The sequence below is a fragment of the Lithobates pipiens genome, unplaced genomic scaffold (assembly GCF_037356315.1).
Source record: "Lithobates pipiens isolate NorthernLeopardFrog02 unplaced genomic scaffold, aLitPip1_a1.2 Scaffold_30, whole genome shotgun sequence".
NCBI classification, from domain to species: Eukaryota; Metazoa; Chordata; class Amphibia; order Anura; family Ranidae; genus Lithobates; species Lithobates pipiens.
The window spans coordinates 21,714,513-21,738,711 of NW_027507791.1; positions in this window are offsets into that span (position 1 = coordinate 21,714,513).

Here is a 24,199-nt window from a genome sequence, read left to right on the forward strand (position 1 = left end):
AGGCTCCTCGATTCTCCAGGCTTTTGCTCGCTCCAGGAAATAAAGCAGTAAATGAGCTTTGAAAGAAGCTCTCATTGAGCTTGGTAGCTGCAGGCACTGTAAAGTAATTCATTTTCCAACAGAAGCATGGAAACCTTACAAGTCCGTTCTCAACACACTCTCCTGTTTTCCTGTGAGATAGGCTGGCTGCCAAGTGACAGGCGAGCTAAATAATTTGCTGAAATAATGGTAGTCTTTTTCCTGTACACATTGAGGATCTATTGAGTTACAGTGCCTGCAGCTACAGAGGTTGATACAGAGCCAATTGCACAGCCTATTTACTAAAGAATACATAAATATTTTGACCACCCATAGCCTAGCCCACAAATCTACTTTAAAAGTTTATTTTTTTTATGAGAAAAGGCTTTCAATGCTGAGTTCCCTTTCAGAATACTCCTGTTGCTTGGGGTCGTGCACCATTACTTTGAGCCACTAACCTTGAACAAGCATTTAGATAGAGACTTTTTTTCAGCCTACTAAATGCGCGTAATTTTCCTGAGTTAATATTTCAGAAACAGTCAGTGGTTCTGCCGAACAACCTAGCTGATAGCTTTTCAGGATTCAGCATCGAGGGCAGCCACCATATTTTTCTTACAGCAGGTTAACGCCACTGAGTTTCCTGCGGTTGTTTACAATGGGGTAGCAATGGGTGGTGGTTACATTGTATTGTGGAATTAGGAGTTGGAGTTCTCGTTATTGAGTTAGCTCAATCTGCAGACTGGTAGATGATGATGGAGGGGTTGCTCTGGTTCTTGAAGCATTGCAGATCTCATCAGAGACTGGCGTGGCACACTGGCACTTGTAATTTAGTTCAGTGGATTGAGGTCAGTGCTGAGCTTATGATTTAGGGTGGGGTTGTAGTAATTTGACACAAGATCACTGTAAAGATGATGCATTCCTAGACTGCCAACAGGTACCTGCATTCTTCATCGCTTAACTGGCATTGAACACACTAAAAAATAAGCTCCTAATTTAAAAGTAAATGTATTCCTATGCACAGAATTGTTTGTCATGCAACCTTCAGTTTCAGGAAAAAAAATAAAAATAAACGAATCAAGCAAAATAATGGTCGGTGAGCATCAATGCAGCCTGATTAGTGCCCATCTGCAGCCTCAGTGCAGCCTGATCTGTACCCATCTGCAGCATTGCTCCTCACTGCAGCTTGATCAGTGTCCATCTGCAGCCTTGCTGAAATATAGGCTGCCACCGAGGGGAAGGAGGGGACGAACTCTGCCGAAATAGAGCCGGTGTTCTGCCTAATAGTGTCCGCCTATCAAATGCTGTCCGCTCCGTACTGCGCATGCGCAGTACGGAGCAGACGAAGCTTCGGAAAAACTCCGAAGCTGAACGGCGCCTGCGCCGTGAGTGGAGGAGGTAGCCCCACTATCCAAGCGGACATAGGGTTAAGAATTTTAGAGGGCCCCTCGCGGGCGAGCTTCGCTCGCCACGCTTCGGGCTCGGCCTCGCTCCGCTCAGCTCTTTTTTATTCTAACTCTATGTCCACTTGGATAGTGGGGATAGAACCTGGACTCACGGCGCATGCGCCGTTCATCCTCGGCAATTTTCGGAATCTGTGTTCCTGTGTACTGCGCATGCGCAGTATGCAGGGGACACCATCTGATGGAGGACACTATTTTACAAGACACCGGATCTACTGTGTACTCAACTCAGTGTCACGCCCAGTCCCGCCCAGTCCCACCCCTTGGCCCGGATCCTATGATGGCCATAAGGTCGGGATGTTAAAGCTAGGAGATGCAGAACTGAGCGTGACTGCGAGCTGAGCCGAGTACACAGGAGATTCAGCTCTATTTCGGCAGCGCTCGCCCCCTCGGTGGCAGCCTATACTGGCACGCACACACAATTTCCCCCCTATTTTAAGGGGGAAAAGATGCATGTGATACGCCAATAAATATGGTAGTTTAGTTCTGTAGGCAGCTGGGGTAGTGCATTTCCAAGAAAGCAGTCATCATAGTTTCCTGGTAAGGACTTAGCCATAAGCAGCTCTTGGCCTGCCCACAGACAAGTGATTTATGGTTTGTAAGTCACTGAACTGTCATCCAGAAGAGAATTCACCTCCTTTCAGCAGTACCAGGGATAGTCAAAGCTGCATTGAATGCTCAGAGACCTGTCGATGAGTGTTGGCATGCCCTCTCCAGTTCGTTATTTCTGTAGGATAACTAGTAGTAGTTTGTCACATTCAACTGGACTTGTTCTGTAAAGTTGAAGGTGTTTAATAGCTTCTCTTAGCCGCTTTTTCTTTTCAAATGAATGTCGGAAACCTACCCCAGCATTTATATCCACACAGGTATCCTCTTGAACACTCATCAGAACCAAATGATGGGCTTGGAGAAGCTATGAAATGTCAAAAACCAAAGAATTTTTTTTAAAAAAAAGCTAATTTTACTGGTACTAGGGAAGACACTATTGTATAAAATCTTTATCTAGTTTTATTACATGATCAAAACCTGCAGAAGTTAAAATCAAAGCAGGAAATAAATCCCAAATATATGGCCACATCTCTCATAATCCTTTGTACATAAAAACATAGTTTGGATGGTTGTACATGACTCCCTTTGTTTCAGAAAATCAGGTCAACACATTTCACATACAATGCTTCTTCAGGACCCTTTGTCTTGGAACGGGACAGAGCAACCTAAGAAAATAATATATTACACATGTAGTACAATGTGTATTCTTATACAATCATGAGAAAAATTATACAGTGTAAACTCACTCCAGAACATCAGATATGATATTTTATATTTATGCCACCATGGTTCCATGATTCGTGTATTCCGGGCTTCCCCCATGTTCTAGTTGGCTATACCATACCAGTTCCCCTATGGCCCCATAAAATATAGGCTGTATTTAATTGACACCTCATCCCAGCCATTGACCACTGCCTTCACCTGAGGTTCTGACCTTGAATGTGAATTTGCATGGGATAATTTTTCTCATGATTGTATAAAGCCTGGTACACACTGAGTTTTTTGTGGGGTTTTTTACGTTAAAACCAGTGGGCTCAGGAGGAGCCTCTGTACTATGTGATGTTAGTACAGCGACATCCCTTTCTGGCAAGGGAAGGCCCCCTGCCAGAACACACTGGATGCCGGTCGGCAGACCCTTTTCGGTCATGCCATTTCAACAGAGGCCGGCCCGGCTTCCCGTACACACGGGGCCGAAAGTTGAAGGATTTCTGTTGAACTGGCTGATGCTGCCTGACATTGTGCCTCTGTGTACTAGGCTTTAGAACAGGGGTCTCAAACTGGCGGCCCTCTAGCTGTTGCAAAACTACAAGTCCCATGAGGCATTGCAAGGCTGACAGTTACAAGGATGACTCCTAAAGGCAGAGGCATGATGGGACTTGTAGTTTCGCAACAGCTGGAGGGCCACCAGTTTGAGACCCCTGCTTTAGAATAAATATTGTTCTGAATGTATGCAATATAATATAGTTATTAAGTTGCTTTCTTTTGTTTCCAAGAGAGAGATCCTGAAGAAGCATTGTATATGAAACGTGTTAACCTCTTAGATTTTCTAAAGCAAAGAAGTCATGTATAATCATCTGAAGGATGTATCTATGTGCAAATGATTGAGAGACGTGACCATACATTTGGAATGTATTTGCTGTTTTCATTTTAACTTTTGCATATTTTATTGATGTAAAAAAACCTGGATAAAGATTTTATACAATTATATCTTCCCTAGTACAAGTAAAGTCTGTTTTTTATTTTATTTGGGTTTTGATGTACAATATTGGGTTGTGGCAACTACAATGGCAGCAACATCTTTAAAAACAAAAAAAAAACATGACAGGACAAGTCCAGTTGAACGTAACTATCTACTACTCGATCTATCATGAACCAGATCAATGTTGAACCTTCCTAGATTTTGTGAAGGATGTACAGATGGAAGTATTAAGATTTGGGCAAATCCCAGGATCTACAGGAAAAGCCTGTAGGTGACCTGTAAGCTATGATTTATTTAAAAAAATAAGAATTTGGTGCAGCTATGCATGGTAGCCAAACAACTTCTACTGTACCTTCAGCTTGTTCATTTAAGCTTTGACAACAAAACCTGGAAACCGATTGGTTTCTATGCAGAGCCGCACCAGATTTTGTACTCTCCAGCAAATCCACCTCTGTCAAGACCGTTCATATTCTGGTGTCTAATGATCCATGCTGATGTTGTCTACCTAAACTGAAGCCGTTAGCTCGAGATTTTCCTTTAGTTTCTACAGTGATTTGTATTGGAGGGAGGAGAATCACTTTGGTCCTTCTTTGCAAGCAACATCTTCCAGGACCATCCAGCTCCTTTACTAGAAGGTGCCAGCCATGAACTTGGTCTCCAGCTCCATTGCTTGCTTACTTATCCAGCTTAGTCCCTTTACTAATAACAAAGCCCAATGATTGGCTGGACCACCCTGGAAGATGTAACAAGGAGGTCTGAAATGTTTCCCGTGATGATATAGGGATCTGTCAGAAGGTAGTAATATCTGTGTGAGAAACCTCAAAGGGAAGCTGCTGTGTTCCTATTCATTTCTGCTTTCTCACATGGGGGGGGGGTCCTTAATTAGTGATTTCCTTAAATTAAGCCTGTAAGAAATGTGGGCAACTTAAACTGAGCAAATGTTAAAAAAAAAAATACTCCCAAGCAAGGCTACCTTTAGTAAAAAGTTTGTCAAAGTGATCTGTAGATCCACAACTATAGACAGCTGGAGCTACATGCAGATCTTGATCTTTGCTCTACAAAGTTGTTCTAGGTCCTACGTCATCCCAAGCTTCCCTATTCTTTAATATTGTGAATGGCTTTTCAAACCAATAGAGAGGCTCATGAGGCCTGGATGGGCAGGGCCAAGATTGACATTCGCTTTGCTTATAGCTTTTGAAGCCTGGATCGCTGACCCTGTGGCCATGCATTGTTTTGTTTTTGTTTTTAAACTGAAAGAGACCTCTGCTTGTATACTTTTAATATGTTTAGGTGGAGACAGGTTTACGTTCACGAAAATGTTGGCCCTTGACACAAAGAAGTGATAGAAGCTGTTGGTTTAAGTTAATATATATGTGTAAATAAAAAAAGATATATATACAGTATATATTTTATGACAGTGAATCACATTACAGCACGCTCAGTCACTGGGAGTTCGGAGGAGTACGGGTTCACACAAAGCTTTAACCAGAGCAGTTTTGGAGGGGCTGAGGGTTACTGGGGTAATTCTCCTAAGTGACAGGTCAGGATTGATTCTTGGCTCCTCTGGTTCTCATGGTAGCGAAACATTTTCAAAGCTACTTTTTTTCCCCCCCTGAAATCATCATTAAAAAGAGACGTAAATGAGTTGTGGTGTTGCATTATTTCTTGGTGTTTGTTTGTGTGTGTCAGATTGTAATTTACAGGGCAACTGCAGCCTGACCGCTAAATACTCAGGTGAAACATATGACTAAAGCCCCGTACACACGAACGGAAAATCCGCCAGCAAAAGTCCAATGTGCGCTTTTGGTTGGAAATTCCGACTGTGTGTATGCTCCATAGGTACTTTTGCTGGCGGAATTCCCACCAGTAAAAGATTGAGAGCGGGTTCTCAATTTTTCGGTCGGAAAAAGTTCCCATCGGAAATTCTGATCATCTGTACCAATTCCGACACGCAAAATTACTACGCATGCTCGGAAACAATTCGACGCATGCTCTGAAGCATTGAACTTAATTTTCTCGGCTCGTTGTGTTGTACGTCACTGCGTTCTTCACGGTCGAAAGTTCACATGTGTATGCAAGCCAAGCTTGAGCGGAATTCCGTCAGTAAAACCATCCAAGTTTTTTCCGACGGAAAATCCACTTGTGTGTCACAAGGGGCCTACTACAGCGTATGCCCGTGAGAGGGCCGTGTTTACCCGCAGGTTTCAGTAATTCAATTCAAAAAGTGAAACTCATGTATTATATAGAATCATTACACACAGGGTGATGTATTTCAAGCACTTTTTTATTCATTTAATTTTGATGATTATGACTTGCAGCGAAAACCCAAAATTCAGTATAAAAAGGATTTTTAATACAGAAATGTTGGCTTGCTGAAAAGTATGTCCATGTACAGTATAGTATGCCCTATACCAGGGATATGCAATTAACGGACCTCCAGCTGTTGCAAAACTACAAGTCCCATCATGCTTCTGCCTCTGGGTGTTATGCTTGTGGCAGTTAGTCATGCTATGCCTCATGGGGCTTGTAGTTCTGCAACAGCTAGAGGTCTGCTAATTGCATATCCCTGCCTTATACCGATACTGTACTTGGTCGGTGCTCCTATTGCATGAATTACTGCATCATTGTGGCGTGGCATGGAGGCGATCAGCCTGTGGAACTGCTGAGTGTTGTGGAAGCACAGGTTGCTTTGATAGCGGCTTTCAGCTTGTTTGCATTTTTGGGTCTGGTGACTCCCATCTTCCTATTGACAATACCCCACAGATTCTCTATAGGGTTTAGGTCAGGCAAGTTTGCTGGCCAGTCAAGCACAGTGATCTCATGACTATTAAACCAGGTATTGGTACTTTTGGCAGTGTGGGCAGGTGTCAAGTCCGGCTGAAAAATGAAATCGGAATCTCCATAAAGCTGATAAGCAGAGGGAAGCATGGAGTGCTCTAGAATTTCCTGACTTTGGACTTGATTTGGGGAGCCATGTCATCTGCTGGTGTTGGTCCACTGTGTTTTATCATCATTGACTGTGGAAACTTCACACTGGACCTCATGCAACTTGGATTCTGTGCCTCTCCACTCTTCCTTCAGACTCTGGGACCTTAATTTCCAAATTAAATGCAGAATTTACTTTATTAAAGATAAGAGGACTTTGGACCACCGAGCAACAGTTCAGTTCTTTTTCTCCTTAGCCCAGGTAAGACGCTTCTGATGTTGACTTTGGGTCAGGAGTAGCTTGACACAAGGAATGCGACAGTTGTAGCCTATGTCCTGGATACGTCTGGGTGTGGTGGCTCTTGAAGCACTGACGCCAGCTGTAGTCCACTCCTTGTGAATCTCCCCAAAATTAGGCTCCATTCACACTTGTATGACTCCAAAGTTGTGCTGAATTTGGAGTGAAACTTTGACGCAACTTTGGATTGGTGCAACTTGGATACAACTTTAGCTTTGACCAGTGATAATGTACAACTCTTGCATTGTACAACATTTAGGTATGGCTTTCATGCAACTTCGGAGGGTTAACATTGAAATCTATGGCCCTTAAGTTGCATGAAAGTCAGAACGAAGTAGAGCAGGCAACTACTTTAAGTTGTGCAAATATGAATGGTTATCTTTGGAAAACATGGGGAACGATGTCCAAAGTTGCATGACAAGTCACACAAGTGTGTATATGCTTGGACACAGCTTCTTTAGCAATGACCTTTTGTGACTTACCCTCTTTGTTGAGGTGTTCAATGACTGTTCTGGACAACTGTCAAGTCAGCAGTCTAACCCATGATTGTGTAACCTACTGAACCAAGCTGAGAAACCATTTAAGGCCAGGTTCATACTTGTACGACACAAGTCGTATGAGTGTGGATCCGACTTTGCCATGGGAATTTATCTCGAATTCCATCAGACTTCAATAAATGGGATCCGATTTTGATCCAGACAATACGAAGCCCTTTGAGTCTGGTATAGTTCTGGAGGAGAAACCCCAGGCCAAAATTAACAAAAACCATACAAAACCCTTCGGGGCATGCTAGGGTGGTGATGTCACAAGGGGTGTGGTCTCTGGGTGACCACGCCTCATGGCGATATAAGTTATGGCACACGCTGGACCTAACATTACAGCAGGCGTGAGTGTTGGGAGAAGATCAGAGGATGAACCGGCATATAAAGAAGACAGCGCAAGAACCAACAGCAGAAGAAGACATCAGGGCAGGGAGAACCGGAGGTAGAAGTCATCAACAGAGGGAGAAGAACCGAAGAATGAAGACCTCACCGGAAAGAGAAGAAATTGTAAGGTGAAGAAACCCTGGCACTGCTATAATAAATTACTTTGTCAAAAACCTGTGTACTGTTTATTTTTGACACTTTTTTTGGGTGAATGAGTGGGGGTGCAATGTACCCCATATTCATTCACATAGGGTGGGGGGCTGGGATCTGGGGGCCCCCTTGTTAAAGGTGGCTTCCAGATTCTGATAAGCCCCCTGCCCGCAAACCCCCACAACCACCACCCAGGGTTGTTGAGAAGAGCCCCAACTCCCTATCAACATGGGCACAAGCTACTTTAGGGTGGGGGCATGCAGAGCCCCCTTGCCCCAAAGCACCCCCCCATGTTGAGAGCATGTGGCCTGGTATGGTCGAGGAGGAGGTGAGCACTCACTTGACACCCCACCCCCCTTCCTGACCTGCTGGGCTGGGTGCTTGGATAAAGGTCTGGTATGGATTTTTTGGAGGGACCCCACACTTTTTTTTTTTTGGCGGGTCTAGTATGGGCTTGGAAGGGGAATCCTATGTGGTTTTTTTTGCGTGGGGTTCTCCTTCAAGATCCTCAGCGATCCCAATGTCGGAGTGTATGATGTACCAGTGTGAACCCGGCCTAAAGGCTCAGGAAACCTTTAGCCCTGGTTGTCAAATCGGTGCTTTTGCCAGGTTTGTGTACCTGTCCTAATAAGGTACATGAAGCTGTCAGAGGCTGGCGCTGAGGTCACAATATGTCCTCTCTGCATCCGCTGTACCTGTCACAAAGCCCTTTGGTTCCAAATTGGGCTGCACTCACCCAGCAGGTGCTGGCACTGTAAGAACTGGTTTCCCATCAAGTCTGCCTCTCCTTTGGGTAACAACATCACCAGTATCCCTGGTCTCATTGTATACATTGTATATGCTTTTGGCTGGGAAATCTCCTGGCTTCCAGCTGAATGGGGCCAGAGATAGAAGCCTGTGCGGGGTCATCCAAGACCACTTCCCACCATAGACATGTCTTTCTCTGAACACTGGCATACCTACCACACTGGGTCACTCCCTTGCCACTGTTTCCATTCCTAGAACACCTTGTAGTTGTAAATCAGGGGTGCCCAACCAGTGGCCCACAATCTACTGCTTTGGGATAGCGGGTTGGCAAGCCCAGATCACGCCCTTCCCACAGCATCTGTGTTGTAAATAAAGCCGATGGTAGAGGAAGCAAGTGGCTGTGGAGTAGAGCCCCATAAGCTGATGCTTCCTGTACAGCACTGGCTCTTGCCAATGGCGGAGTCTATGGTAAAGTACAGCTAACCGTTAGAAAGACACAGGTGCGATGCTTCCTGTACAGTGCCGGCTCTTGCCACTTGCGGAGTCTATGGCAAAGTGCAGCTAACCCGCAGGAAAGACACAGGTGCGATGCTTCCTGTACAGTGCCAGCTCTTGCCACTTGCGGAGTCTATGGCAAAGGGCAGCTAACCCGCAGGAAAGACACAGGTGCGATGCTTCCTGTACAGTGCCGTCTCTTGCCATTGGCGGAGTCTATGGCAAAGTGCAGCTAACCCGCAGGAAAAACACAGGTGCAATGCTTCCTGTACAGTGCCGGCTCTTGCCATTGGCAGAGTCTATGGCAAAGTCAAGCTAACCCGCAGGAAAGACACAGGTGCGATGCTTCCTGTACAGTGCCGTCTCTTGCCATTGGCGGAGTCTATGGCAAAGTGCAGCTAACCCGCAGGAAAAACACAGGTGCGATGCTTCCTGTACAGTGCCGGCTCTTGCCATTGGCGGAGTCTATGGCAAAGTGCAGCTAACCCGCAGGAAAGACAAAGGTGCGATGCTTCCTGTACAGTGACGGTGTCCTATCGAACATAGTCCCCCCCCCCGATAGTGCCTGCCCTGTTGTGCGCAGGCTCAGTGCCTGCGTACTACGGAGGACATAGAAGACTCCGAACATCAACAGCTGAGCATGAGCTCTAAACGGTGAATGCCCTCTTAATACCACATTCTGTCACACGCTCCCAATGCTTGTACAGAATGCACACAGCTGGGGCGCTGATAAGGGTGGGTACTTCAATGTTACAATATATTTTACCCCCTCACAAAACCCACCCTCCACTTCAGTAAACACGCCCCGCAAACATCCACCCATTTCAGAAACCCACCCCCTCGAGCATCGGAGCATGTGACGGAATGTAATATCAATTGCGTAGGCGCCATGTATACCTCATGATCAGCTGTTCTTCTTCAGAGATTTTCGGCTTCTCCTTTGTCTGCCGTATTGCACAAGCACTGCGCCTGCGCAGTACGGGGCGGACACTATCCGATGGGGGGACACTTCTAGTCAGAACACCGGCTCTTGCCACTGGTGGAATCTATGGCAAAGTTCAGCTAAGACACAGGTGCTCTGCGCTGCACCCATGGTGTGGGTAAGCGCATCAGTGTGAAAGCAGTCTTAGGCCCCTTTCACACGATCGGCCCGACCCAGTCTTACCCTCCATTCACCGCTACAGACCTACGACCGGTTACCAAGTCACTTAATTGGCCTTCGCTCTTCAAAAGGTTGGGCACCCCTGTTGTAAACGATCACCTTGTAAAATAACCTATTCAGTTTAAAACAGAAACAAAAGGGAAATTATTTTTGTATAGATATTTAAAAAAAATTATAAATATATTATTTCCCCTTTTTTTTTTTTTTTTTTTTTTTTTATAAGCGATCACTGAGAAGCAGCAGCACACTGAACTTCCCAGTGAACGGCTGTGCAGCGGGGCGAGTCAGGACAAGTCTGATCATTGGAGGAGAGTGCACCGAGTTCCCAGCATAGCTAGAGAACTGACCAGGTGGTGCTCTCCTGCTTAGTGTGGTCAGTTTTTATTAGGAAAGCAGAAGGACTGGCAGGAACACCAGGAATTTTACACAGAAAGCAACAGGATACTTTCTCTTACAAGTACATGGTACAGCGGGCACATATCAGGAATATGAAATGTTAGGGTAGCAAATGCTTGTGAACACAAGGAAATCCCTGATTGAATGAGGAAGAGATCATGATGTCCTTGCCCCTCCTACCTCATCCAATCAGAGAATGCTTTGTGTTCATTGAAAAATTTACAATGCATTCTATAAATGGCACCAATGCCAAGGGAATGATCCTCTGTGGTCGGTGTGCAGAGAGAAAGGAAGTCCTTTTGTACAGAATCTGTGCGGGAACTGGAGGATCGCGGCTATCACTGTAGTAGCACCAACTACTACAGTGATTGTCTGCTTCCCTAGCGGCCCTTCAGGTGTGAGATATGCATACTTCCAAGCTGGACCAATGTAAGTATGCAATAAAGATTATACCAGGAGTGCAGCTTTACAACTTCACTTTAGAAATCATCTAAATGTAAAATTTGGCCTAGTAGTACCCAAACTAAGGTACATAGTTGGTAAGTTTAAATCAGTAAACTTTATCCCCTTCCATCTCCGGATCAGAGGGCCTATAGAGTAGCCCTGACCTATCATCCGTCCGCTCGTTGTGGCCCACGACCGGGGGCAAACGCCGGTCATGAGCATTGGTACCCCCTGCCTGCTATCCAGTTTAAAGGAGCCGACGTACAGCCACGACGGCTTGCGGAATCCTGCCGACCTGCTGCCAAATATTGAACGTGGCTGGTTGGCAAGTGGTTAAACTATCAACACTTTCCGATGACACCACCGATTATGGAAGAGCGTTCCACATTCTTCCTGCTCTGACAGTAAAGAACCCCTATGCAGTTTAAGATTAAAAAACTTCTCGAATTTCATTGAGTGCCCATGTGTCTGCTTAAGCTCATTGAAACGGAATAGTTTATTCCCTATGCTTCAACCATTGAGATATTTGTATATCGCTATCATATCTACTCTCAAGCATCTCTTTTCCAGGGAAAATTACGTTTTTTTACATAGAGGGCCGGATCTATCCTTGATCGGGAGAAAAAAACTTGTGGGATTAACGTCCAGTAAGTAACCAAGAAAAACTTTCTCCATTATTGCTTAGAGCAGCCTTTCTCAACCTTTTCAACACGGAGGAACCCTTGAAATAGTTCTCCGGTCTCAGGGAACCCCGGCTAAAAATTAGAAATCTACAACTCATGATACATTCGTGTGATGGTCAGTGGGAAGAATGGTCCTCACACTTGTGGTCATTGGGAAGAATGGTTCTTACACTTGTGGTCATTGGGAAGAATGGTCCTCACACTTGTGGTCATTGGGAAGAATGGTCCTTACACTTGTGGTCATTGGGAAGAATGGTCCTCACACTTGTGGTCATTGGGAAGAATGGTCCTTACACTTGTGGTCATTGGGAAGAATGGTCCTCACACTTGTGGTCATTGGGAAGAATGGTCCTTACACTTGTGGTCATTGGGAAGAATGGTCCTCACACTTGTGGTCATTGGGAAGAATGGTCCTCACACTTCTGGTCATTGGGAAGAATGGTCCTCACACTTCTGGTCATTGGGAAGAATGGTCCTCACACTTCTGGTCATTGGGAAGAATGGTCCTCACACTTGTGGTCATTGGGAAGAATGGTCCTTACACTTGTGGTCATTGGGAAGAATGGTCCTTACACTTGTGGTCATTGGGAAGAATGGTCCTCACACTTGTGGTCATTGGGAAGAATGGTCCTCACACTTGTGGTCATTGGGAAGAATGGTCCTCACACTTGTGGTCATTGGGAAGAATGGTCCTCACACTTGTGGTCATTGGGAAGAATGGTCCTCACACTTGTGGTCAGTGGGAAGAATGGTCCTTACACTTGTGGTCAGTGGGAAGAATGGTCCTCACACTTGTGGTCATTGGGAAGAATTACCTCCTTACAGATCGCTAAAAAGATCAATGGTGTTGGTGGGAACTTATCCGAGAGGCAGAAATGGCCCAATGCTGAAGGAACCCCTACAACCTCTGGAGGAACCCTGGTTGAGAATCACTGGCTTAGAGGATATACCTGCAGTTGTGGGAACCTTGGCATATGGTTACTAGGATGATATCGGTGAGATTGTCTTCTCCAGTGTTATATACCCAATGATTATGATAACAGAGGTCCCAATGATTCATCTAATTTATCCAGTGCCTGATTTCACCTATCCAGTCACATGCGATCATTAGAAATGAATAACGGACAATTATACTCTTTTTTTCTCCCCCTGAATTAGAGCGGAGACTGCGAGCCAGGCCTTCTCATTCAACATCAGTGCCTGATCTCACAAATGCACTTCTGGAAGAATGGCCAAACATTCCCATAGACACACTCCTAAACCTTGTGGACGGCCTTCCCAGAAGAGTTGAAGCTGTTATAGCTGCAAAGGGTGGGCCAACTCAATATTGAACCCTACAAACTAAGACTGGGATGCCTTAAAAGTTAATGTGCGTTTAAAGGCAGGTGGCCCAATACTTTTGATAATATAGTGCAGTAATGGCGAACCTCTGCACCCCAGATGTTTTGGAACTACATTTCCCATGATGCCCAACTACACTGCAGAGTACATGACCATCATGGGAAATGTAGTTCCAAAACATCTGGGGTGCCAAGGTGTGCCATCACTGATATAGTGTATCTCACTACATTCTTCAAAGTGCATTTAATGGATATTATTTTCCAAATTTTTACAACAGTTTCTGTATTTTTTTTTTTTTTTTTTTTAGATATCACTGTTCCCTTAAATGACTGTGCTGCTCCTTCCCTCTCCCTTCCTTCCAAGCCCCAAATGAAGTCCTGTTCATATTTTTGGACATCTCTGTAAACTGTCAAACTTCCTCAGCTCTGCTTACTTGGTCATTAGTTCTATACCTGAGGTGACGGTGACAGTTCACTTGGCTAATAAAGGTCAAATTGTCCCCATTCTGGCTGCAGTCACTTATACAGGAGAATAATGTGGAGCGAGGCATGGCTGCTGGAAGAATAGGAGCGTTCAGTTCACTTGGGGCTCAGCTGTCAGGAGTGATGGTGTAGGACGGGCAGGCTCTCTATGGGTGGGAGGGAGGACAGTTTCGGGCACCAGAAAATGCAAATGAGGAAATTATATTCCTGGACTAAAATCAGCCAAAGGAGATGAAGAACAACGTAGCTCTGCACTTCCCTCTCCATATACCAGAGCCATAACATTTTTCTGTTAAAATGCTAGCTTTTTTAGGGTGCACCTTTGCCTTCTAAGTAGACGTAACCCCAATCCATAAAACCCCCATGTAAGCTTTAGCCCCTGTACACACGGACGGAGATTTCGGCAACCAAATCCATCGGATTTTGTCCGTCGGATCTTGTCCGAAACTGTTGCATACACACGGTCGGACTAAGTTGTCGAAAAATCAGATCATTCAGAACGTGATGACGTAATTTCGTTACGATGGGACTACGTTCAGACTAGTAGCCAATAGCTTTGCTGTAGGAATTTGATCTGAGCGTGCGTGGCACTTGGTCCGATCAAAATTCTCTACACATGATCGGAGTATGTCTGATCAAACCAGTTGGTCCGGAAATATTTCCAACATGTTGGAAAATTGGGTCCGACAGATATTCCGATGGAATCAGTCCGATGCATACCACACACCGGATTATCCGACAAAACGCTCCGATCGGACACATTGCGACGGATTCTCCGACCGTGTGTACAAGGGCTTACAATGTCAATATCAAGAGTTAACCCTTTGAGGACCAATTTGTCCCATGTTTTTAATTGCCTGTATCATCTGATTAAGAACTTAAAATACTTTTTTTTTTTTTTTTTGGTTTGAGTCAAAATATTAGTTCTTATCAACAAATGGATCTAGCTTTTTACCAGTTATTTCATGAAATGGCCTAGTTACTGCAAATGAAGTGTACGAACTTACAAAATTGTACGAAAATAAAAATTGATTCTTTTTTCTTCACATAAAAAGTGTAGCACTAACCCCCAAAGGAGTTGCTGGTTAGATTTGGGCTTACCGTTACCTTCTGTAGTCCTCGTTGTACGTCTAGGGGTGTCCTATGGTAAATGGCCCAGTAACTTGAGAGACCGACAACAGATCCACTTGAATGGATTTTATTTGCAAAACATAGACGATGAACAGTCTCTTAAATTGGGATCAGAGGGTTGGAAATGAAGTTCAGGTACTCGTAGTGTCAAAGTCAAAATGTTGAAGAACTTGCTTACTTTGACTGCATCCAGAGAATAGCCATTCGCAACTGGATGATCACTCAAGTTGGACAGTCCCTCTCTCACAAGGCCTAGCAGCCAACAAGGTGCTTACTCAGGAACAAGTCTCTGCTACAGACGTTGTTGTAGAACATACAAGATAATGTCTCTGCCACAGACGTTGTTGTAGAACACATAGGGAAACTAAGCTTGAAAACACTCAAGGGATACCTGGATATTTCAGCCAGCTTGGCGATATCCACGAGACCGGATTCTCTTGGTTACTTCAGCCCTTCCAGGCTCTTACTAAGAAACCAACCCGTACGTGGTCTTCTTCTGAAGAGTCCTCCCCTGGAATGCTTGAAGTCACTGGGTCTCTCCCAAGCCGGAGACGGCACCCAACCACCTCAGAATCCTTCTTCTAGTTTCCTTGCCTCGGGCTAGCCAGCCCCAAGACATCAAAATCGGGTGGATCCGCACCGCAGGCCATAGCCTTCCTGGGGGCTGGTCAGGAGGACCAGGACCATGAAGTCAGTACATCATTCTGGACCGGAACCCCGAACCACGTGACGTCCGCATCTTAAATACCCTCTCCCAGAAAGCACAGCAAGAGCGCCACTCCCACTGGATGGGCTCCGAGAGAGAGTAACTTAAGCACCTAACCAGACCATAGTTCCATGCCTGCCAGAAGAGACGATGCCCCTTGTGGCCAGGCTGAACATCTCACAGTCCAGTCAGACTGATGCTGAAGTCTAATTTAGACAATTGTACCCAAACCAAACTGCAGTTTAGGCAAAACGCATAGCGCGCGCTCTTCAAGAGCCACCGCTACAAAAGTAACCTAAATAGTCAGATGTTATTGGATCATAATTCCTCCCCCCAAAAATGACACAAGTGTGGAAATGGTTTTATTTATTGTTTAAATACATTCTTAAAGGGAAAAAAAAAAAAATTATTTTATATTGATGACGGTAATCGTATGGTCCCCGGGTCACACTAGTGCGATTTCTTATGTGACTTAAAGAAGAAGTACAGCCAAAGCTTGTTTGGCTTTACAGTAATACCTCGTATTATGAGCACAATTTGTTCCAGAAGAATCCTTGTAATCCACAGCACTTGTATATCAAAGCGAGTTTCCCCATAGGAAATAATGGAAACTCAGACAATCCGTCCCAGAGCCACTGCTTGTCTATGCAGTACCGCATATGGCCAGTGGTGCGGGGGGGGCCACCTGAGACACTCAGAGACCACACGGAAATGCTCAGAGACCACTCAGAAACGCTCAGAGACCACTCGGAAACGCTCAGAGATCACTCAGAAACGCTCAGAGACCACTCGGAATCGCTCAGAGATCACCCGGAAATGCTCAGAGACACTTGGGAACAGAGTGTTTCTGAAGCCGCGTACACACTGGCGGACTGTATGGCCTACTTAGTCCGTCAAAACACATTTCAGCGTACAGTCCGCTCGTGTGTGGGATTCAGCTGACTTTTTCAGCGTGCAGTCTGGCGTACTAAGTATTTCGGAATTTCCGTAATATTGTCCTTCATACTTTGGTTTCAGCGGACAATCCGCTCGTGAGTAGTCTAGTTCGACGGACTAAGAATGGCGCATGCTCAGAAAGGATTTACACGGCAGAAGGTTGCATTGCTGTGTATTGGACTTCCTATTTCTAGTCCCGTCGTACGTGCTGTACACGTCATCGCGCAAGCTTTCGACGGACTGTCTGTGCATCCGTGTGTGGTCAAGTCCGTTCATTCGAAAGTATGACGGACTGTCCGTCGGATTGTATGACGGACTAAGTAGGCCATACAATCCGCCCGTGTGTACGCGGCTTAAGTGTCTCCGTGTTTCTGAGAGTGTCCCTGAGTCTCTCTGAGCGTCTCTGGTGCCCCTGCACCACTGTACTTCTCCTGTGGATCACAGGAGTGCAGATTGCCCTGCACTCCTCTGACCTGTTTTCTGCAGACAGCAAACTCAGCAAACTATTTGTTTGCACTACATAATCCATAGCTCCCAAATCCCTGATTTCGGGGGACTTTCCCTGATTTGGAACAAAGTCAAATTTTAAAAGTGCGAAAATGAAAAGCGCAAAATGAAAAGTGCGAAATGAAAAGCGCGAATCAACACTCACCAAACTTCTGCTAACACGAAATTAGCAGAAGGAGCCCAAAGGGTGGCCCTAAAGAGCTGAAAAACAACATAGTACATCAGTACACACCAACAATTGTGTGGCCGTGTGTATGCAAGACAAGTTTGGGCCAACGCCCTTTCGGACAAAATTCCACGGTTTTGTTGGCCAACAATCCGATCGTGTGGACGAGGCTGCAGGAATCCTCAAACTACGACCCTCCAGCAAACTACACATCCCAAGAGGTATTGTAAAACTCTGACATTCACAGACAGGACTGGGTATGATGGGAATTGTAGTTCCTGAACAACTGGAGGGCCGTAGTTTGAAGACCCCTGCTTTAGAGAGTAACCAAACTCATCCTCCATGGGCCCACTGAATGCTATAGCCACGAGCATTGATCATTTGTATTCTAGCTGTGGGGAAGGAAACCCATAGCTCCCAACTGTCCCTGATTTCGAGGGACTGTCCCTGATTTGGGCCAATGTCCCTCTGTCCATCTTTCCTCCTCATTTGTCCCTCATTTTGATCTGATCCATATAGTTGTATATAAAATGCACTCTTTATCTTTCAAAAAGTGTTTCCCAGAGCTAAACCTTTCATCTGATTTCTAAATTGCTGCATTTGTACATTTAAAAAGCCAATATAAAGAAATAGAAGTGGTAATAAAGCACTTGTGGGTTCAGCCAAATCTTTTTTCTCCATATAATTCTCCTTTAAGGGGGCGTGTCAAGGGGGCGCGTCCTATGCCTACATAGTTTTGCTAATAGGTGTCCCTCCTTCCCATCTCAAAAAGTTGGGAGGTATGTATAATCACACTGAAAATTGCATCACAGTAGTGTGAACCAAGCCTAAATGGTGTTCCTTCAATGAAGGTTGTTCAAGTATTTACTAAGGTGACAACTCTCTCCCTCTGTCTCCCATTTGTGTTCTACGTGGTCAGTTTTTCACCTGGGCCCCTGGTGGAGACTCCAATTGGCCATACAAACACATATGGCACAGGCATGGCTTACCGAGGGGAGGATTTTTTTTTTTTTTTAATAATACAAATTTTGGAAATTCTATTTCTTTACAATACAGTGCAGTTACGGTTTATATCACTTGTTGTAAACCTTCATCATGAAATATGAACAAAGCAAATCCCTCTATAGTGTTTAACCAGTTGCCGACCGCCGCACGCCGATGTACGTCGGTACAATGGCACGGGCAGGCATAAGGACATACATGTACGTCCCTTGCCTCCCGCGGGTCGGGGGCCCGATCGGGCCCCCGCCCGGTGCCTGCGGCGGTCGGTATTCGTTCGGGAGCGATCCCGGACGAGGGGACGGCCATTCATTCATGGCCACCCCCTCGCGATCGCTCCCGACGAATAGAAATCCCCGGTGACATCACTTCCTCTCCTGTAATGTAAACACAGGAGAGGAAGTGATGTATTCTCTCCTCCGTGTCGGTATTTTTCGTTCCGACACGGAGGAGAGCGGATCAGTAAGTTGCACCAACACTCACACACACAGTAGAACATGCCAGGCACACTCACACCCCCCCTTTACCCCCCGATCACCCCCCCAATTACCCCTGCCCCCCAGTCACAGTGACACCAATGTCATTTTTTTTTTTTTTTTTTTTTTTTTTGCATTGGTGTCATTTGTGACTGTAATAACTGTTAGGGCAGTTAGAGTTAGCCCCCTTTAGTTCTAATGTACCCCCCTAACCCCCCCAATAAAGGTTTAACCCCGTGATCACCCCCCGTCGCCAGTGTCACTAAGGCTGGGTTCACATTGCAGCGGTTTATGAGAACGAATGTGATTCGCACCGCACTGCAGTGCAAATCACATCCGATCTCTGTGCGATTCGAGTTCAGCCATTCGCCGCACCCGCCGCACCCGCCATACCCGCCGCACCCGCCGCAAATTCGCACGGGACCCTTTTTTTGGCCCGCAGCAGAATCGGATCGCATGGGTGTTCACACCATGCGATCCGAGTTTGCAGATCGCACTGCGATATGCGAACTGATCTGGGGGTGTCAGTAACATTTCACTGACACTCCCAGCAGTTCGCATAGGGCAGTGTGAACTGCCGCCGGGAGGCATGCGATGCGGGAACCCGCCGCGGATTCGCGGCGTTTCCGCATCGCTCCAGTGTGAACCCAGCCTAATAAGCGATCATTTTTCTGATCGCCGTATTAGTGTCACAGGTGACGCTAGTTAGGCAGGTAGGTATTTAGGTTCGCCGCAGCTTTTTATAGCGCCAGGGACCCCCATATACTACCGCATAAAGCCCCCTGATTGCCCCCTAGTTAACCCTTTCACCAGTGATCACCATATAACTGTTACAGGTGACGCTGGTTGGTTAGTTATTTTTTTATAGTTTCAGGGCACCCGCCATTTATTACCTAATAAAGGTTTAACCCCCTGATCACCCGGCGGGTGTCATTTGTGACTAATAACTGTTAGGGCAGTTAGGGTTAGCCCCCTTTAGTTCTAAGGTACCCCCCTAACCCCCCCAATAAAGGTTTAACCCCGTGATCACCCCCCGTCGCCAGTGTCACTAAGGCTGGGTTCACATTGCAGCGTTTTATGAGAACGGATGTGATTCGCACCGCACTGCAGTGCAAATCACATCCGATCTCTGTGCGATTCGAGTTCAGCCATTCACCGCACCCGCCGCAAATTCGCACGGGACCCTTTTTTTGGCCCGCAGCAGAATCGGATCGCATGGGTGTTCACACCATGCGATCCGAGTTTGCAGATCGCACTGCGATATGCGAACTGATCTGGGGGTGTCAGTAACATTTCACTGACACTCCCAGCAGTTCGCATAGGGCAGTGTGAACTGCCGCCGGGAGGCATGCGATGCGGGAACCCGCCGCGCATTCGTGGCGTTCCCGCATCGCTCCAGTGTGAACCCAGCCTAATAAGCAATCGTTTTTCTGATCGCTGTATTAGTGTCACAGGTGACGCTAGTTAGGCAGGTAGGTATTTAGGTTCGCTGCAGCTTTTTATAGCGCCAGGGACCCCCATATACTACCGCATAAAGCCCCCTAATTGCCCCCTAGTTAACCCTTTCACCAGTGATCACCATATAACTGTTACAGGTGACGCTGGTTGGTTAGTTATTTTTTTATAGTTTCAGGGCACCCGCCATTTATTACCTAGTCTCACTAGTGTACCCCTAAATTTAGGGGTGTCTACTTTCCAAAATGGGGTCATTTGGGGGGGGTTTGTGCCATCTTGGCATTTTATGGCCTTCAAAACTGTAACGCCCTTAGAAAGCCTGAAGGCGGTGCTTGGTTTTCGGGGCCCCGTACGCGGCTAGGCTCCCAAAAAGTCCCACATATGTGGTATCCCCATACTCAAGAGAAGCAGCAGAATTTATTTTGGGGTGTCATTTCACATATGCCCATGGCATGCGTGAGCAATATATCATTTAGTGACAACTTTGTGAAAAAAAAAAAAAAAAAAAAAAAGTTTGTAATTTTCCCGCAACTTGTGGCAAAATATAAAATATTCCATGGACTCAACATGCCTCTCAGCAAATAGCTTGGGGTGTCTACTTTCTAAAATGGGGTCATTTGTGGGGGTTTTGTGCCATCTTGGCATTTTATGGCCTTCAAAACTGTAATAGGTAGTGAGGAGTGAAATCAAAAAATTACGCCCTTAGAAAGCCTGAAGGCGGTGCTTGGTTTTCGGGGCCCCGTACGCGGCTAGGCTCCCAAAAAGTCCCACATATGTGGTATCCCCGTACTCAGGAGAAGCAGCAGAATTTATTTTGGGGTGTCATTTCACATATGCCCATGGCATGCATGAGCAATATATCATTTAGTGACAACTTTGTTAAAAAAAAAAAAAAAAAAAAAAGTTTGTAATTTTCCCGCAACTTGTGGCAAAATATAAAATATTCCATGAACTCAACATGCCTCTCAGCAAATAGCTTGGGGTGTCTACTTTCTAAAATGGGGTCATTTGTGGGGGTTTTGTGCCATCTTGGCATTTTATGGCCTTCAAAACTGTAATAGGTAGTGAGAAGTGAACTCAAAAATTTACGCCCTTAGAAAGCCTGAAGGCGGTGCTTGGTTTTCGGGGCCCCGTACGCGGCTAGGCTCCCAAAAAGTCCCACATATGTGGTATCCCCATACTCAGGAGAAGCAGCAGAATTTATTTTGGGGTGTCATTTCACATACGCCCATAGCATGTGTGAGCAATATATCATTTAGTGACAACTTAGTGTAAAAAAAAAAAAAAAATTTTTTTTTTGTCATTATTCAATCGCTTGAGGCAAAAAAATAAAATATTCAATGGGCTCAACATGCCTCTTATCAGTTTCCTTAGGGGGTCTACTTTCCAAAATGGGGTCATTTGGGGGGGTTTTGTACTGCCCTGCCATTTTAGCACCTCAAGAAATGAGATAGGCAGTCGTAAACTAAAAGCTGCATAAATTCCAGAAAACGTACCTTAGTTTGTAGATGTGACAACTTTTGCGCAAACCAATAAATATACAATTATTGACTTTTTTTTTACCAAAGACATGTGGCTGAATACATTTTGGCCTAAATGTATGACTAAAATTGAGTTTATTGGATTTTTCTAATAACAAAAAGTAGAAAATATCATTTTTTTTCAAAATTTGCGGTCTTTTTACGTTTATATCGCAAAAAATAAAAATCGCAGAGGCAATCAAATACCATCAAAAGAAAGCTCTATTTGTGGGAAGAAAAGGACGCAAATTTTGTTTGGGTACAACATTGCATGACCGCGCAATTACCAGTTAAAGCAGCGCAGTGCCAAAGTGTAAAAAGACCTCTGGTCATTTACCAGCAAAATGGTCCGGTCTGAAAGTGGTTAATTATCTCAAGCCACAGCACTTTCATGTCTGTCTGCTGCCCTATTCCTCTGCTATCAGGATGAGTCACTGCTAACAAGTTTACCTAACGGCAAGAGAAAAAAAAAGAGAGGGAGCTCCAGCGTACAGCCTGTGATTGACAGCCTAAGCTCTGTCCCTGTGTGAAGGAGGGTGTGTCCCTTACCTCCAATTAGCTCTCAGAGCTCTCCTCACTGAGCTCTGCAGTGTTTAATTTCAGCTCTCCACCCCCTTTTTTTCTGACAGCTCAAACACACTTAATAAATTCAGCACATCAGATGTAGAGAAGATAATACCGCAGATAAACAGGTACAACTTATGAAAGGGGATTTGTTTCATCTCTGTGTATCGCTTGAGGCCAGTCACTTCACTGGGTATATGTAAGGGTTTACAACCACTTGCTGACTGCCCTATAGCAGTTTTACTGCTACACTTAGTCACTCCTTAGTCACATGGACTGTCCATAAGGAAGATCCTGGCAGGGTCCTGAAGACTCCAGTGGTGAGGTGATGATGTCACGAAGAGGGGGTGACAACAAGACCAGCTGGTGGTGGTTCGGACTGCACCCCTAGAAGAGGCACGGTGGGCAGTCACATGACTCCAGTCATTAAATAAGAGTTTGCAAAGGGTTTTGGAGTTTTCATTTAATTTGTGAATGAGTGGCAATGGGATTAGGTGAACTTTAACCCTTTCACGACTAAACCTATTTCTGACATTTGGTGTTTACAAGTTAAACTCTGTATTTTTCGCTAGAAAATTACATAGAAGCCCCCAAACATTATATATATTTCTTAGCAGAGAATCTAGAGAATAAAATGATGATTATTACAATATTTTATGTCGCACCACATTTGTGCAGCGTTGTGTTAAACGCAACTTTTTGGGAAAAGGGACACCTTCATGAATTAAAAAAAAAAAAAAACAGTAAAGTTAGCCCAATTTTTTTTTGCAAAATGTGAAAGATGATGTTACGTCGAGTAAATAGACATCAAACGTGTCACGCTTTATAATTACACGCACTGAATGGCGACAAACTACGGTACCTAAAAATCTCCGTAGGCGACGCTTTACATTGTGATTATGTACACAAATATATAAAAAAATATATACATCAATTTATTTATACATAAAACCAGTTAACAATAACAAACAGGTACATGTGGTGAAGTATTTCCACTAGTTTCGCCATATCTTAGCTTCTTCAAGAAATGTATACATCTGAAAAAAATATAAACATATAATAGCAAAGACATAGAAAAGGACATATATTTATTAAATAGAAACGGGGGAAAAAAAAAAAAAAATTAAAACACAATTTATAAACCACAGGTTCTTACCCCACTTATAGTACCATCAAGGCATACAGGACACCCAGTAGAGCCTCCCACAATATTTTTTACTTTTTGCTACAATAAATATCCCCAAAAATATATAAAAAAAACTAATTTCTTCCTCAGTTTAGGCCAATAGTATTCTACATATTTTTGGTAAAAAATAAATAAAAAATAAAATCGCAACAAGCGTACATTGATTGGCAAAAGTTATAGCGTTTACAAAATAGGGGATAGTTTTATGGCATTTTTATTATTATTATTTTTTTTTTATTAGTATTGGCAGCGATCTGCAATTTTTATCATGATGGCGGACACTTCGGACACTTTTGACACTATTTTGGGACCATTGTCATTTATACAGCAATCAGTGCCATAACAATTCACTGATTACTGTGTAAATGACACTGGCAGGGAAGAGATTAAACACTAGGGGGCGATCAAGGGGTTAAGTGTGTCCTAGGGAGTGATTCTAACTGTGGGGGGGGATGGGCTTCAACTGACATGACAGCGATCACCGCTCTCGATGATGTCACGAGGCAGAACAGGGGAATGCCTTGTTTACATAGGCACTTCCCCGTTCTGCGGCTCCGTGACGCGATCGCTGGGATGAGTTTGCGGGTCCCGCGGGCACGTTTACGCTGTATCAGTGTCTGCTTAAAGCTTGTAGGAGGAGTTTTCATACTGCACCGAGCTGTCCTTCCCAACAGGATTCAGGACCCCTTGTCACAAGACTGCAATTACTGCTGATGAGAAAAGGTATTTAGCCGTTTTTATTTACTAAAATAATTGCATTTCCATGTTCTGTGTACTG